We start from the raw sequence: 15,499 nt of genomic DNA, 5'->3' as shown, positions 1-15,499 counted from the left end.
TTAATTGTATAACTAACTAACATTTGGACTCACTTCTATAACTATCAAATATTAACCTTTTATAAACATAGTGTTATCAAAATACTACTCTGACAACATTGCTATTATGCTAAGAAACAAAGATACTCACAGATATTGCGCTTGGCCTAACATATGAAATCAGATTACATTGGATTGTGAAACCCTTATGGAATCCTCCATTACTGCCAGGTTCTTCCTGGAATTCTACTTCCTGTGTTACACAGGAAGAAAGGTACGAAGGTCAAATGACCTCTCACAGGAAGAAAGGAACAAAGGTCAAATGACCTCACACAGGAAGAAAGGAACAAAGGTCAAATGACCTCACACAGGAAGAAAGGAACAAAGGTCAAATGACCTCTGCTTCATACAAACACACTGCTAACACAATAACCACCACCAGAGGGTGCTATCTGCACACATAAAATAGTCCATCGGTCCAGAACACATGGCACAATGAGGGAACAATCACATTACTAATCCCCCTACCATTGTCCCACCCCTAATACCTAACTAGATTGAGCTAAGAGGGGCCAGGGATTTATGCTCACCAATGGTGTTTTCTTGACAGTTCGAAACCTGTCGATTAAGCCGGTTGCGGTTTTGGGGTTTGCTCTTTGTGTCCTTTGGGGCCTGCCGTCGTCACGTGGTCCCAGGGCATGGCGGTGGAGTCGTCTGAGTAAAGTACCCTCTTTTACCTCCGTTAGAGATAGGGAGTAAAGTCTTTGTTAGGTACTTTTCCTTGCAGAATAGTTGTTCTTCTGGTGGTGGTCTGGTCGTCGAAGGTTTTGTTGCGGTTGGGGTTTAGTTGGCGGTCTATGGTGTTGGTTTGAGTTTGTTGCCGTGGTGCTCGTGGCCGTCAGCTGCTTCTTCTACCCATGCTTCGAATACCAGCTTATACCTGGACCAGGGTGTGTGCCCGCTCGTCCCCAACGCTTCTCTACGCTGCCCTTGTCTGCTTATCGGCCTTGCCATTTGTCTCGTCTCGCCTGCCCACTGGCTGCCCTGTGTGTTCTGTGTGTTTTGAGTCGGGTCCCATTCTCCTTTCTTCTTCCTTTTCGGTTACCGGTAGGCCTACAATGATACTACTTCGGAGGTTCCTTATCTGCGCGCCAAATCACGGTCAGTTCTTTGTTTAAATTTGGCGGGCTCATTAAAGTGATTATATTCATTCACTTTAACTGTTTTTGGGGCGGTTGTCTCCTTGCTTAACAGCTTCAATATCCTGGCTGTTTGTCATTTATGAAGTTTAATCGTCTCTCCTGGCTTGGTAGCTAATTTGAGCTGTTACCGATTATTTATGCAGAAAGTTAATGGTCTCAAGATTAGGTCTATCCTGAGTTGATCTGTTTCAAGATAAAGAATGCATATTCTGTGTTTACCTAGCTGTCTGGCTTTAGAAATGACAAAATCTTTCACAGATCCATGCCTGTCAGGTTTCTTTTCATAGCTTTGACTGGGCCTTCTTTTGCAGGGCCTTGCTTTTTTAAAATCCTGCAGGCTTCTGTCACGAGTTTTCAGAAGCCATTTTCTTTTGGGTACCCTTTTTAATAACTTGTCCAGAATCAGGGTCCCTTAGCAACTTTTGGGGAATGTGGGAATTTTGCAAACCCTACACTCCCCCCTGTTGATACTAAATTCGCTTTAAGTATCATACTTTCAAGGTGAGCAAAATTCCCGACCCTCCATAGTCAGCCTGTAATGATCAATAACATGTCATTCTATAGTGGACACTAGGTGGAGCCGTAGAGCTGAGTAAAGCTGTATATAGCTGCATGTATATAAGACTACACTACCCAGCTGTATGTGTTTAAGACTACATTACCCACGATGCACTAGGCTACCCAGAAGGCAGTAGTCAAGATGGAAGCCTCTAGAAAGAAGCTGTAGAAGTCTTGATGTACTGAAGTTCTCATATTACTAAATAAAGTGACTAGCTAAGAAGCTAGCTGTGTTCTTAATGAAAACTACTAGTTATTAATGAACATAATACAGCCTTCCCCTGTAATTACCTATCTATGATCCCATGACACATGCATTTCCCATTCTTTGAAAATGTAGTATACATAAGCATACATAGGCAGAATACAGTTATTTACAAACATCCAAGCATGGAGGGGGACCAACACCCCTGCACCACTTGGTACACATACATCTTTATTAAAATAACACATCGAAAATCTTTATTAAAAATAACAAAAAAAACAATCTTTATTCAGAAACACACAAAAAACTCAAACAGGTGTATCTCCCTCCACCTTGACATAATGTTCCTTCCAGGTCCTTTGGTTTCGGAATTCTAGTATTTGGCCTTTTCCCTTGCACTGAGTGCACACTAGGTACAATACTATTCCCAACTGACAAACCATGAGGATGTGGGAAGCCAGTCTAATCCATGAAGGGACCTCTACGTTTTCAAAAATGTCCCACCAGGGTGGGACCACAATATCCAATATTTTGGCCCCTATCTCTACTGTTTTCTGCTCCAGAGTGTAGAAATGTTTCTGTGAGACTATTACTGCTTTTAGTATTTTGGTAAGATGTTCTGGGAGAGGGGGGATTTCATAGCCGAAATGTGCCACATACTTTTGCAGGTTGGTAAAATTCTCTTTTACAGTGAGGTGAACAGTGGAGGGTTCAGGAATGGGAACAATTCGTTCCTGGGCCACTTGAACTTCTGCCTCGGGTTTAAAGCAGAAACTGCTGTCACCAGCTATGCTGTCCATGCTGGTCATGGGGCGCACCTGTGGTGACACAATATGTCCCACCTCCTATATATGCTACCTGTGGGGGAACATGGTCTTGTGCCATTACCTCCATGGTACAGTTTATAGGTTTTGCGCCAGCAGCTCTGAACCCGCACTATGGTTTTGAATAGGCGTTCAAGTGCTGGGGACACAGTATTATGTGTGCTCCCCGGCTCCGTCACCCCGAGAGGTCAGTACCTGTCATAGCGGGCTCCCACTTTATGACATAACGTGGGACCGCTGTGAAACGGATGTGTGCATCCCCCTGAATGACTCCAATGTTCTCTACCCTGTATATCGGCGCAGGTCGGGCTGTCCCACCCATGACCGGCATCCTTACTACTATACCCATGATAGTATGGTTTGAACGTCCACAATCTACTGGGACTGGGTAGGCCTCAGAAGCTAGCCGGAGTTGACACAGGCTTAATGCATTCTCAAATGGATGGAGGGCTGCGAGGTGCTTGTTGCTGATCCAGGAGAGGACTAAACCCTGTTTTAAATCCTCCAGGTTACTCTGGCCCTCGACGAGCAACCATGCCCCGTACAGTACGCACACCTCGTTCTGTGCAGCCTGATCTGAAGCATTTCTGTCCTCTCTTATAAGGGCATTTACAGTCTTTGCATGCTTCTCCAGCTCAGCTATTATCTCCTTTAACTGGACCGTCATGGCCTGGTCCTCATGTAACTCTGAGCCTACTACCTTATTTTCATCCATTAGGATTTACCTCAATTGCGTTTTTAGACCGTTTATCTGTGTCTGCAATTCTATGTCATCCAAGCTGTTTATACCAGAGGATCCTGTGTTAAATGCTGTGAAAACATCATTCCAGGCTCCCCTTCTTTGTCTCCCCGCATTACCAAAATACTCATTGTGTGTGGTGTACAGTTCTGTTTTGTTTACATTGGCATAATCGAACTTGTAGAATTTCCTAAACATGTCTTTTAACAGGGCCTGGTATAGCTGTTCTGTCTCTTTGGGGCATCACTCCGGTAAGTGTACCTCGGTGAGGTTTAAAATCACGGAGGCTACCGCGTAGTGTACCCCTGGTATAGCACCTGATCTGTCGGCGCTAGTACCAGCCCATTCCCTGGTCCCTTGGTGGTGGCAGGGCACCCCTCCCTGTATGTCCTTGCTGCCTGGGTCGTGGGCAGGGGCTTTTGGGAGCGGGTCACAAGTTCAGTGGCATTCACTGGGATCGGGGAGTATGGGACCGCGCACGCCTTCAGGCTGGAATCCCACTTCACCCCCTCCCCGGCATCTTGCCATTGCCGGTGGAAAGTGATGGATATGCTTGTGGGGCAGACCTTCTCTGACCCCCACATACAGACATAAATCCCCTGATCCGGTTCCCATCACTTGTCCCAGCACACACTCAATCCCCCGTGAGTCCCTGTAATCGTCCAATGGGTATTGTTCCCCAACCGTTCCCACTCGACTGTGGGGTTTCCCATATCCTTGCTCAGTTTTCTGAGCCATCACCTATCCAAAGGAATCTGTCCCTTGCATGTTAAACATACACTTTTCCCTACGGTGACGCCGACCATTGTAGCAACGGCCTGTACCCTGGGGCACAGGAGGGAGGCCTCCCCGTACGTGAACCCGGTCTGGCTGGAGTACTGAGTTGAATTGGGCCCCAGCCACCCTGGCCACCTTCCCTCGTGGAAGTAAATGGTGAGCTCCTCCACAACCCGTTCACCACCTCCATCGGTAATGATTGGTGCTCTCTCTCCCGAGCACCCATAGATGTGGGAGTCCTCCACGTCACCTCGCTTTCCAATGCTCATTCCTATCAGGGCGAGTAGGAGTACGCCCCCTTTCATCTTGAAATCCTCTCCTGCAAAGAGACACAAGAACATATAGCCAGGTCCCGAGGAGATTTTCTGGCTTGGGTGAAGCATAGTCGGGTCTTGCGACCTCGACTCAATGCAAACACTCTTAACAATACTACTACTTATTTAAAACTACCAATCACCTCGTTTAAACTTACACTAAACACCCAAACTTAACAATATCACACTTAAATTGCCTAACTATGTACATCCGCCGCTCGTCTCCGGGTGGCCAGCCTAATCCCTGTTCGGGCTGCGGCACACCGCTCCCTTCGGTGAGGCCGCACTGTCCTGTACTTTCGGTCCCTCGCAGCCTGTGGCTGCTGGCTGGGGACCTCTGCCCTCAGACCGATCCCTGACTCGAGAGGCTGCCCTTTTAAACTGGGGAGCTGGTGACCAAGGTTTCCTTGGCTGTGGCGTTCTTGGGGATCTTCTGGGGACTTTGGCGGGTGGGGTTTTTCTGGCTGGTGGTTCTTTAACCCGAGCCACAGCCCCCTCCGGTGCAGTCTGTGGGCTTTCCACTACCGCTGGCTGGGGCTCTTCCTCCTCAGGCTTTACCTCTCCTGAACCTGGGCTAGGGGCAGGTAGCTCTTTGCAGCCTGATGCTGCGGGCTGAGGGTCCTTGCTCTCAGGTCCCACCTCATCTAAACCTGGGTCAGGGGCGGGGTCTTCGCCATCAGGTCCCACCTCATCTAAATCCCAGAAGAGTGGGGGAGTGTCCCAATCGGTGGGCGGGATGGCCCCTCCCCTTAAACAAGCCGCTGCGCCTGTCTGTGCAGTCTGTGAACTTGCTCCTGCTGCAGGCTGAGGATTTCTATCCTCAGACCTTATCCCAACTGGCTGTTCTCTCCTCTTGGGCTTAAACAGTTTACACTGTTTAATATAACTAGCTGCCTGCCAGTAACCCTGTTCTAAAGTTTCGTCCGCTGCCCCGAACGGGCCTTCTATGGACTCCCCATTCTTTCTCCTTACCGGGACGGTCTTAAGGGCGGGATCTTCTTGGACCTGCTTTATGTCCGGGGCCAAAGCTACCCCCTGTGTGCCTCCCTTGTCCTGGATTGCGGCTACCGGGCCTGCACTACCGGGATCCCAAGACTCTCCTTCCCTAGCCCTCTGCTTGGCCACCTCATGGGTCTTTTGTTTACCCTCCCACGTGGTATGGAGGGATCCTAAATCTATGGCCAAAGGTTTGGCCATTTCCCCAGCCTGCTTGTTCCCTGTAAATCCCATTAGGCTAAATGGGACCTTGTTGGACCTGGGTGGATTGGTCACGTCTTCCGAATGGACCACCGTGCTGGGAGCTCCAGTGTCCACCGAATATCTCCCCTGCACCGTCTTCAGCCGCATCTTAACACAGGGCCTGTTCCCCTCATCGTCTTCAAGGGGACACAGGTCGGTAGGCTGCGCTGGTTCTAGTCAGGGCCGTGGGTTGGATGGGGCGGATGGGGTCAGAGCACCGGTGGCGGCTGCTACTCTCCCTTGGCCAGGCAATATGGACCTCATGGCGTCCAATAATGACTCGACCATGGCGGGAGGGATTCCTGTCTCTGTGATTTGGGCTGGGGCTCCTTCCAAGGGTTTTTGCACTCCTTCCTCCAGTGTCCATCCTTCCCACACCCGTAACAGTTAAGCTTTTCGCTAGAAGGGTTATTCCCTTCCTGATGCCACTCCTTCAAACCTGTCCGTGTTTTACCTCATGCACCTTCCCCTTAGGTGGGTGTGCATCAGTTCCCCTACCATTCCCATAGGCTAGGGTCAACTGTCTGATCACCATAAGTTCGGTGGTCAGGGGATTCCTAGGGTCGAACCAGACTTCCGCCTTGGCCCGGACCTGTGGCAAGCTGTTTGCCACCAGGCAACGGAGCCAGTGGGCCAGCTGATCCCGGTCCAGGAGTGCCCTGTTAGGTGCCCCAGGACAGGCACTCCTATACACCGGCCATAACCTGTCCGCGAAAGCCTGCGGGGTTTCCCCTGCGAGCTGCACTGTCTTCTCCACACGGGAGAAAGGACTTCCCTCATTTATCCCCATGGCCTCCAGAACTTCATCCCTGAGCTCCTCATACCCACACTGCCCCCTCTTACACTCATCAGAGAAGGATTGGAGGAGCCTACCCTCCAAAGAGAACAGCAGCATTTTGGCCTGCTCAGCATCATTGCACTCGTTGACGCTGGCTGCCTGTTCTATTTCCCTGAAGTGGACTGAGGGGCCCCCTTTTTCGTTGAGCTTTGGGATATGGCTCACCATAGCCCTAAGCTGTTGGGTGCTGTAGGGTAATACGAACTGGTTTTGGAGGGGTCCCTCTTTCTCGTCATTAACGGGTGGGCCGAACCTCCGATTCCGGGCTGGGCACATCGGTCCTGGTTCCAGCCTCTCTTGCGGGGGTTGTTCCACCTCCGCTTCTACCCCTGACTTCACCCCCCCTTGCTGCCAGACCTTGCTAAAACCTGGCGCTATGGGTGGTGGTCGCGGGACCTCCTGTTCCTCAACTGGGTTGTCCCTTGGCACTATCTGTGGTGTCTGAACCGTTCTCCCCTCGTTCCCTGTAAAATCTGCCTGGGCTGCCTTCATGCTTATGAGGCACACCATTCCCTTTGCCTTCCTTAGGGCCAGGCTTAGATTCTCTATTTGTTCCTTGCAGGGGCCATGATCTGCATCTTCAAACCCCTGTTCACTTGCCAACTTATAGGCTGCCTTTACTTCTTTCACTTTCTCCTCCTGCTCTCTTGCTTGTCTCGCTAGGCAGGCATTCTTTTCCCGCAACCTCAACTCACTACTCTTGGCCTCAGTGACCTGGCACTGTAGGTATTCCAACCTGGCCTTATGTTCCCCCATTAATTGTACCCTTTCCTGGTTTAGGGCCTGCACTGCTACCAGTAATTTCTCCCCTGCTAGAGCCTTGTCCCGGACCTCCAGGGCTGACTCCCTTATCTCGGCTGCCTGTGCTGCAACAAGCCTGTCCAAAAGCTGGACCTGTTTCTTGAAGCACATCAGCCAGACGGCCTTCTCTAGGGATTCCTTGTGCTCCTTCCCTTCTTTCCACTTAGCTGCGGCATCTACTGGACGCCCAGCCTTTAACAGATTGGTGTTTCACTTCTTCATGATATTCAGCTTACTAAACACATAATCAGAAATCCTCTCTTCCATTATGGTTTGATCTTCCGAAACATTGTCTACTGTATCGCACCCCTGTTGCCGGCGTCCTGCTGCGGTCGCCATTTCTGTAGGGGGTGGCGTGTGCCCAGTCAGCTCTGCCCCTGACTGTCTCTGAGCAGTTCAAATCGCTCCCACACCCCTGGGTTCTAGACACCGGACTTAGGTACAGGCGGCGATACAGAATTAGAGTAGACAACTGGTTTGGTACAAGAAAACCGTAATTTTATTAAAGGCACAACAATATTACAACACTGGAAAAATCACTCGAATAATTACAGGCATATAAAAGTACACTTAGTTGGGAATGGGGAACAAATGGCACAACGAGGGAACAATCACATTAATAATCCCCCTACCATTGTCCCAGCCTCAATACCTAACTAGATTGAGCTAAGAGGGGCCAGGGATTTATGCTCACCAATGGTGTTTCCTTGACATTTTGAAATCTGTCGATTTAGCCGGTTGTGGTTTTGGGGTTCGCTCTTTGTGTCCTTTGGGGCCTGCCGTCATCACATGGTCCCAGGGCGTGGCGGTGGAGTCGTCTGAGTAAAGTACCCTCTTTTCCTCCGTTAGAGATAGGGAGTAAAGTCTTTGTTGGGTACTTTACCTTGCAGAATGGTTGTTCTTCTGGTGGTGGTCTGCTCGTCGAAGGTTTTGTTGCGGTTGGGGTTTGGTTGGCGGTCTATGGTGTTGGCTTGAGTTTGTTACCGCGGTGCTCGTGGTCTTCAGCTGCTTCTTCTACCCATGCTTCGAATACCAGCTTATACCTGGACCAGGGTGTGTGCGCACTCGTCCCCAATGCTTCTCTACGCTGCCCTTCTCTGCTTATCGGCCTTGCCGTTCGTCTCGTCTGCCCACTTGCTGCCCCATGTGTCCTGTGTGTTTTGAGTCGGGTCCCGTTCTCCTTTCTTCTTCCTTTTCGGTTACCGGTAGGCCTACAATTATACTACTTCGGAGGTTCCTTATCTGCATGCCAAATCACGGTCAGTTCTTTGTTTAAATTTGGCGGTCTCGTTAAAATGATTATAGTCATTCACTTTAACTGTTTTTGTGGTGGTTATCTCCTTGCTTAACGGCTTCAATATCCTGGCTGTTTGTCATTTATGAAGTTTAATCGTCTTTCCTGGCTTGGTAGCTACTTTGAGCTGTTACCGATTATTTATGCAGAAAGTTAATGGCCTCAAGATTAGGTCTATCCTGAGTTGATCTGTTTCAAGATGAAGAATGCATATTATGTGTTTACCTAGCTGTCTGGCTTTAGAAATGACAAAGTCTTTCACAGATCCATGCATGTCAGGTTTCTTTTCACAGCTTTGAATGGGCCTGCTTTTGCAGGGCCTTGCTTTTTAAAATCCTGCAGGCTTCTGTCACAAGGTTTCAGAAGCCATTTTCTTTTGGGTACCCTTTTTAATAACTTGTCCAAAATCAGCGTCCCTTTCTTAGCAGCTTTTGGGGAATGTGGGAATTTTGAGAACCGTACAGCCTGCATTTATAATGTAACAGTAACAATGTGTGCAGTGAGATCCATTTGCACCATTGCTGCAGTTGTAGTTTAAATGCCGCCCCCCCGCCACCCACCCCATTCTGGTTTACTTTCATATCAGTGGTTAAAGTATATATAAGGTGAAAAATTTGGTCATGTAGCGTCTGTTGTTTGGGCGCTACAGTTTCATTGTGGTTCGAAAAAGGCGTCCGAGCAGCGTGCACGGACTTCTAGTGCAGGCCGTGCTGGGTACAATTTCCGTGAGGACGTTAGTGTCGCTGTGGGAGCATACACCACTGGGAGCGTGGAACGCCAGTGCTGCCAGCTTCAACCTCAATGCTGGAGCTAACGCCCTCTCTTAACCTCAAACAGTTGAACATGCTTTCAGCAGCAGGAAGGACCCCCCACCAGTACTATTTAACGTGATCATCACCTACTTACAGGTTAGTTGCTGATTGAGTTCTACTAGCTGCTGCTGAGTATGTAGAAGTGTTTAGTGATTTCTAGGCTTCTTTAAAGTTGCCTAAAGTCTACATGGAGTGGTGTGGCACATGCTCAAGGACTTGGTATTGACTTGCAAGTGATCTCTTCAGACCAGTTGCTCCCAGGCGTGGGTGCAGTAGTTTGTATCTCCCTTGGCCTGCAGCATGCCAGGGAGAAAGAGCAGAGGTGACACAGAGCAGCTCCTCTTTCCCCCTGCCCTGGCTGCAGGCCACTTGTGCCCGGTGTCTCACCATGTGCAAATCCTGCATCTAACCTGTCCTCCAAAGTATGCAGAGTGCCAGTATCTGATCTGGTGGCTGTGAGTATGAAATTGAGTAATGGTGCTGTGTCTTCTGCATCACTGCCTTCTTCCCCTTGCTGAGCATGCAGCCACTCAGCAGCGCGTTCAGCTCTGGGCTGCAGGCCACAATCATTCTAATTAGCAGGCAGCACGAAGGTTGATCCCACATTGCGATCCCAGTGCCCGTTTTCGGGGGCAATCCGATTTTTAGCCCGTAATCTTTTGGAGCAAAAAACATACACTTGGGATTCATTATTAACTTATTCACCAGCTCTTCCCATGTCTTTTGCTCAGTATAAAAATATTAACACCATCTCTAAATGGCTATTCCATTACCTTCAAATTCTACAAGTCAAAAGATATGTAGAGAAGTATGCACATTAAAAATACTGTTGGAGAATCAAGTAAATATAACCAGATTTAGGCTGCGGTTTTGCCGGCGCTCAGAGGGCGGGTTCAGAGGCGTGTCTGCTGTTAAAATTGCAATGATTGACAGCGGGTTGGAAATCCACCATGATCTCATGAGTTTCAAGAGTGTCGGGTCTGCAAGTTCACAACAAACCCGACACCAAGCGGCGGGTAAGAGATTTAAGGCACTTATCTCCTTGTTAAGTGCTTGTTTTGCTATTTTACAACATTTTCAACGGGTTTCACGATGTTTGGAGATCACGCCAGGTTAGTGTATCGGGAAGACCAACAAGCTGGATACTTCACAGCTGCAACTGCAGTCTAAAAGTTGCACTCTCACATCTGCTCAATTTCAAATGTCAGAGGTTGCTGATTTAACGATTTGGGAGACACCTAGGGTGCGATTTTGCCGGCGCTCAGGGGTCGGGTTTGGAGGCAGGACTGTTGGCAAAATCAAAAAGATTGGCAGCGGGTCCTGAACCTGCTTCTAACCCGCCTCCAATCAATCTTCCTGGGAGTCGGGTCCCCGATTTGCGCAGGGACCCGAATCCTAGTGGCAGTAAGAGGATTATAACTACTTAACTGCTTGTTAACAGGTAGTTAACAGGCAGTTAAGAGGCTTTTTCCAATTTTGACACTTCTACTGCGGGCTTCCCGACGTTGGGAAACCCCGCCAGGATAACTGTGACATGCTGTGGGTCTACTGTAATGTTTGTGTATAGATGACAGCTGCAGAAGTAGTGTGAAGGATCCAATGGGACACTGGTGAGTTGCAGAGGTAAGAAACTGTTGGGAAAGTCATTTATAATGTGTTTAGAATTTTCTGTACATGACAAGCTTTAAAGTGTTTGTGTAGTCCCACCTCATTGGGAGAAGCTCTCTCACCAGTGACAGATTGCTTCTGTAACCTTACCTGCAGCTGCCATCTGTTTTAGCCTAAGGAGAGAGTCACTGGAGAGCCTGGGTTCAAGGGCTCACTTTTCTACAGTGATTGTCAGTGTTTGCAGCACCTCAATGCTGTCAAACGCTGAAAAAAATCATCTGTCAAAAAGAAATGGTTGTGGCCCCTTTAAGAAAACTGGCAGATGACACGTCATCAACTGACATCATCTGACACCGACTTTCTCTTAATTGGCCCAAGGCCAATTGATGCAAAATAGCGTCTATGCGTCGGACGTCGCTGGGGGCGGGACTAGAACCCGAAAGGCAGCAGTCCCGCCCCAACGCGCCTCGTCAGGTAAGATCCTGGCCATATTGTCTTAAGGCTGTAAGTGTGTGGTGTTAACTCTATATCCACCGTCCCCTGCATTGCTGCACATAAAAGGTGCCCTCACCCTTCACTGTGCCACCTCAAATTGTGAGCACACATGTGGCAACGATGTCAAACATTCATACAACATTAATTTACTCCAACAGAATGAAAGAACAGAAACTTAACATTGGAATCTAGCAGAACACCGAAGTGAGAACCTTTGTGATTATTTATGTGTCAGCTTTCTCTTACACGTGCTTTTATGTTGTGATACCCCTGTGGCTTCAGCAGATGTAGGGACAGCCTGCTCACTTCCCTGCTGCACCTGCTTATACACCTTTGGCAGTTGTCCTCTGGGTTTTGGAGCCTGTGAAGGCCCTGCCAAAGTCTGCTCCTCCTGCAGCTGCACAGGGGCAGACTTGGCCATCACTGCTTGGGTAGTCATCTGGGGCGCTGACCGATGGGTTGGCAAGGGGATGGAAGTATGAGCACTTGGAGAGGAGCCCCCATTTGCATGTAGCCTCCCACCATCATCCTTGTCATGGGCCTCCCGCACTTCTCTGCTAGCAAGTAGCTGGAGAGCACGTTGCTGCACATCAGTAGGGCCATGAGGACCCATCTCTGTACTGACATTCCTCATAATGGGGATGTCCATGGACCTCTGGTTTCGCTCCTCAATAGATGCCCATCTATCTTCCATAGCTGACCATCTACTTAGAAGAGTCACCATGTTGTTTTGAGTCTGGCGATTTATGTCCTCCATGGAGGCTGCCCTCTTTTCAATGGCGGCACCTACATTCGCTATTGCGTGCACCACGGCATTGCTCATGTTTGAGATGGACTCCTTCATTCTCTGCACACTCGCAGTCACCGTGGTTGCAAACCCAGTCAGAGCCTCCTGCACTTCATCCTGAACCTCCAGCACCGCTCTCTTTCTGGATGGCCCCAGAGGCACAGCGTCCACATGCAGCTGAGCAGAGCTAAGAGATTTCTGTGGCCTCCAATGAGGACTCTCCACTGCTGTCCCTGTCTCCACCATCTGCTCTTGCTCACTCGTGAGTTATGAGACGCCAGGTAACAACACTACTCTACCTTACAAACGACCCACCGAGGTGTGCATCTCTGCGCTGGTGCTGGGTGCGCTCATTCTTCTGACGCTGCTCCCTCAGAGGATGCAGCATCCTCTGAGGAGTCCTCCTGTTCTTCCTCCTGGACAGTATAGAGCGGGGGGGGGGCTCCTGCTGGTCCTGTGGGAGAGTAAAGACATGAGTCAGACATGTGATATGTAGATTGCAGACACATCTCATTGTGCACATGATGAACATTCAATTTCTATTGACATCAGATCCCAAATGTGTCACTTCTGAAAACCAAATAAGCATTCTGTCACCAGGTTGTTCTATTGAGCCTGTCTCACCAGCCCCACTTCGAGCTGTTCCACTGATCCAGCTATGTCGAGAGCAGCCTCCTCAGCGTGGATTAGCTGTGATAAGGATGGTGGTCCTCCTCCTGTACTCTTCCTCTTCCTCTTATTGTGGGCTCTCTTTTCCTGCAATGAGGGAAAGAAGTGAAGTTTCAGGCCAGAATTTTGCCGGTCCTCAGATTGCGGGATTGGAGACGGGACCGCTGTCAAAATCGTAAAGATTGACAGCGGGTAGGAAACCCACTGTCAACCCACCTCCAATCAATCTTCTCAAGTGTCGGGTCACTGATTTTCACATAGACCCGACACCTAGCGGTGGGAAGAGGATTAAAGCCACTTAGCTGCCTGTTAACAGGTAGTTGATACTTGGTAACAGGCTCTTTTTTCAATTTTGCCGACATCCAGACACCACGCCAAGTAAGTGTGGCGTGTTGTGAGTCTGCTGTAATGCTTCTGCATTGATGACAGCTGCAGAAGTGGTGTTAAGGATCCAATGGTGCACTGGTGAATTTCAGAGGTAAGAAAATGTTGGGAAAATCATTTTAAATGTATTTACACTTTTCTGCAGGTAACAAGTTTTGAATTGGCCGTCTAGTCCCACCTCATTGGGAGAACCTCTCTCATCAGCAACAGATTGCTTCTGTAACCTCACCTGCAGCTGCCATCTGTTCTAGCCTAAGGAGGGAATCATTGGAGAGCCTGGGTGCAAGAGCTCACCTTTGTACAGTAATTATCAGTGTTCGCAGCACTTCAATGCTGTCAAACACTGAGAAATGAGCTGTTAAACACTGAGAAATGAGCTGTGAAAAAAAAATTGTGCACGGCCCCTTTAAGAAAATCGGCATATGACACATCATCAAATGGCATCATCTGACCGGCTTCCTCTTAATTGGCCGGCAAGCCCGCAGGGCGGGCTTAACAAGGCCAATCGACGTAAAATCAGATCCGTGGCCCGGATGCTGTTGGGGACGGGACTGGCACCCGGAAACCAGCTGACCCGCTCCCAAGCCACATCCATTTACAAAATCGCGGCCTCTGTGACAGTGATGGAATGAGTATAAAGAATGTATATGATAGATGTTCAGAGGGAGACTGTGATGGAGTCGGTTCCCATTACCAAGTTCCCTCCTTTTGATTTGTTAGTTGTTGTTATTGCATAACCTTGAGGGTGGGTGTGAGGGGCGCATAGTTAGATGGGGATGTGATTCTGTACATAGGGAGAGAGGGATGGGTGATGGTGCAAGGGATGTTGGGTTGAGTTAGGATGTGCAGGAGTAGGGTTGGCAATGCAGAGTGATGGGGGTGTGATGACAGGCACAGCAGAATGAAGGTAAGTGTGCTTTTATACTCACTTTTCCAGGACACAGGAGATCATTGAACCTTTTCCTGCATTGGACCCAGGTGTGCCTGATGTCCTCTGACTCCCTCCTCAAGAACAGGGAGGGAGTCATCGTTAAATCGGGGAGCTGTCTTTTGTCTCTCTGGAGACATCGTGGAGAGCAGCAGCACTCAGGAGCATCAGAAACAAACTGAGATCTAATTGTGAAATGGCCCTCTTAAATACCCCGGCTGCAAGCGCGTCATCAGAGCAGCTCAGCAGACCTGCACCTTGTGATCAGGGCATGTAACGCGCACGGTGGGCTTAACGAGCCCAATCAACAGAAAATTGTGTCAGCAGACCGGCTGGAGCTGGGAGCGGGTTCATAACCCGCCAACTAACGTTCCCAACGCCAACCCGCCTCCAAGCAGAAAATCGCAGCCTTAGTTTCTAAGATTTCTAATGTAAGAAGTGGTGAGTCTAAGGTGTCAGATGATTCATAATAGGTCATAGATTTTGGGCTGAAATTACTTGCTTACAGTCAGAATATGATCTTGCATTAGAGAAACCAGGATCAAGCTGGTGCAGTGCAGATTTCTGCATCATTGGCCCAGTAATTCCTGTCACAACGCGTGAGTACGGACGGGGTACTCACACGTGTGACCAGAGGAATTGCCGGTTTTCAGCACGCACAGCGCATGTGCTGAAAACCGGCATTTCCTGTCCTCTGACCCAAGGGGTTAAGAGGCAGAACGCGTGCGACTGCACAGGCAGCGCGTGCGCAGTGAAATTCCTTTTTTTTTTCAGAGTTGCCCGAGTGTAAAGGCCTCCGGTTTTTATGCGTGGAAAAACCAGACGTAAGTACTTAGTTTTACAGGTAAGTGGGCTTTTAGTACAATTTAGAAATTTTTTTTCCACAGGTTTATTATTTTTAAAGAATTTACAGTAAGGTAAGTTTAGTTTAAGACCCTATTTTTAAAAAATTTTTTTTTTTCAAAAAGTTGATTAATTGTTTAAAACATTTTTTAAAACTTATTTATAGTTAATATAATCAGTGGGATGTTTTTTAAAATTTTATT

The sequence above is a fragment of the Somniosus microcephalus genome, chromosome 2 (genome assembly GCF_052327205.1).
Source record: "Somniosus microcephalus isolate GS21.2 chromosome 2, FLI_Smic_1.0, whole genome shotgun sequence".
In the NCBI taxonomy this organism is placed as follows: Eukaryota; Metazoa; Chordata; class Chondrichthyes; order Squaliformes; family Somniosidae; genus Somniosus; species Somniosus microcephalus.
This window is presented reverse-complemented; position numbering follows the sequence as displayed.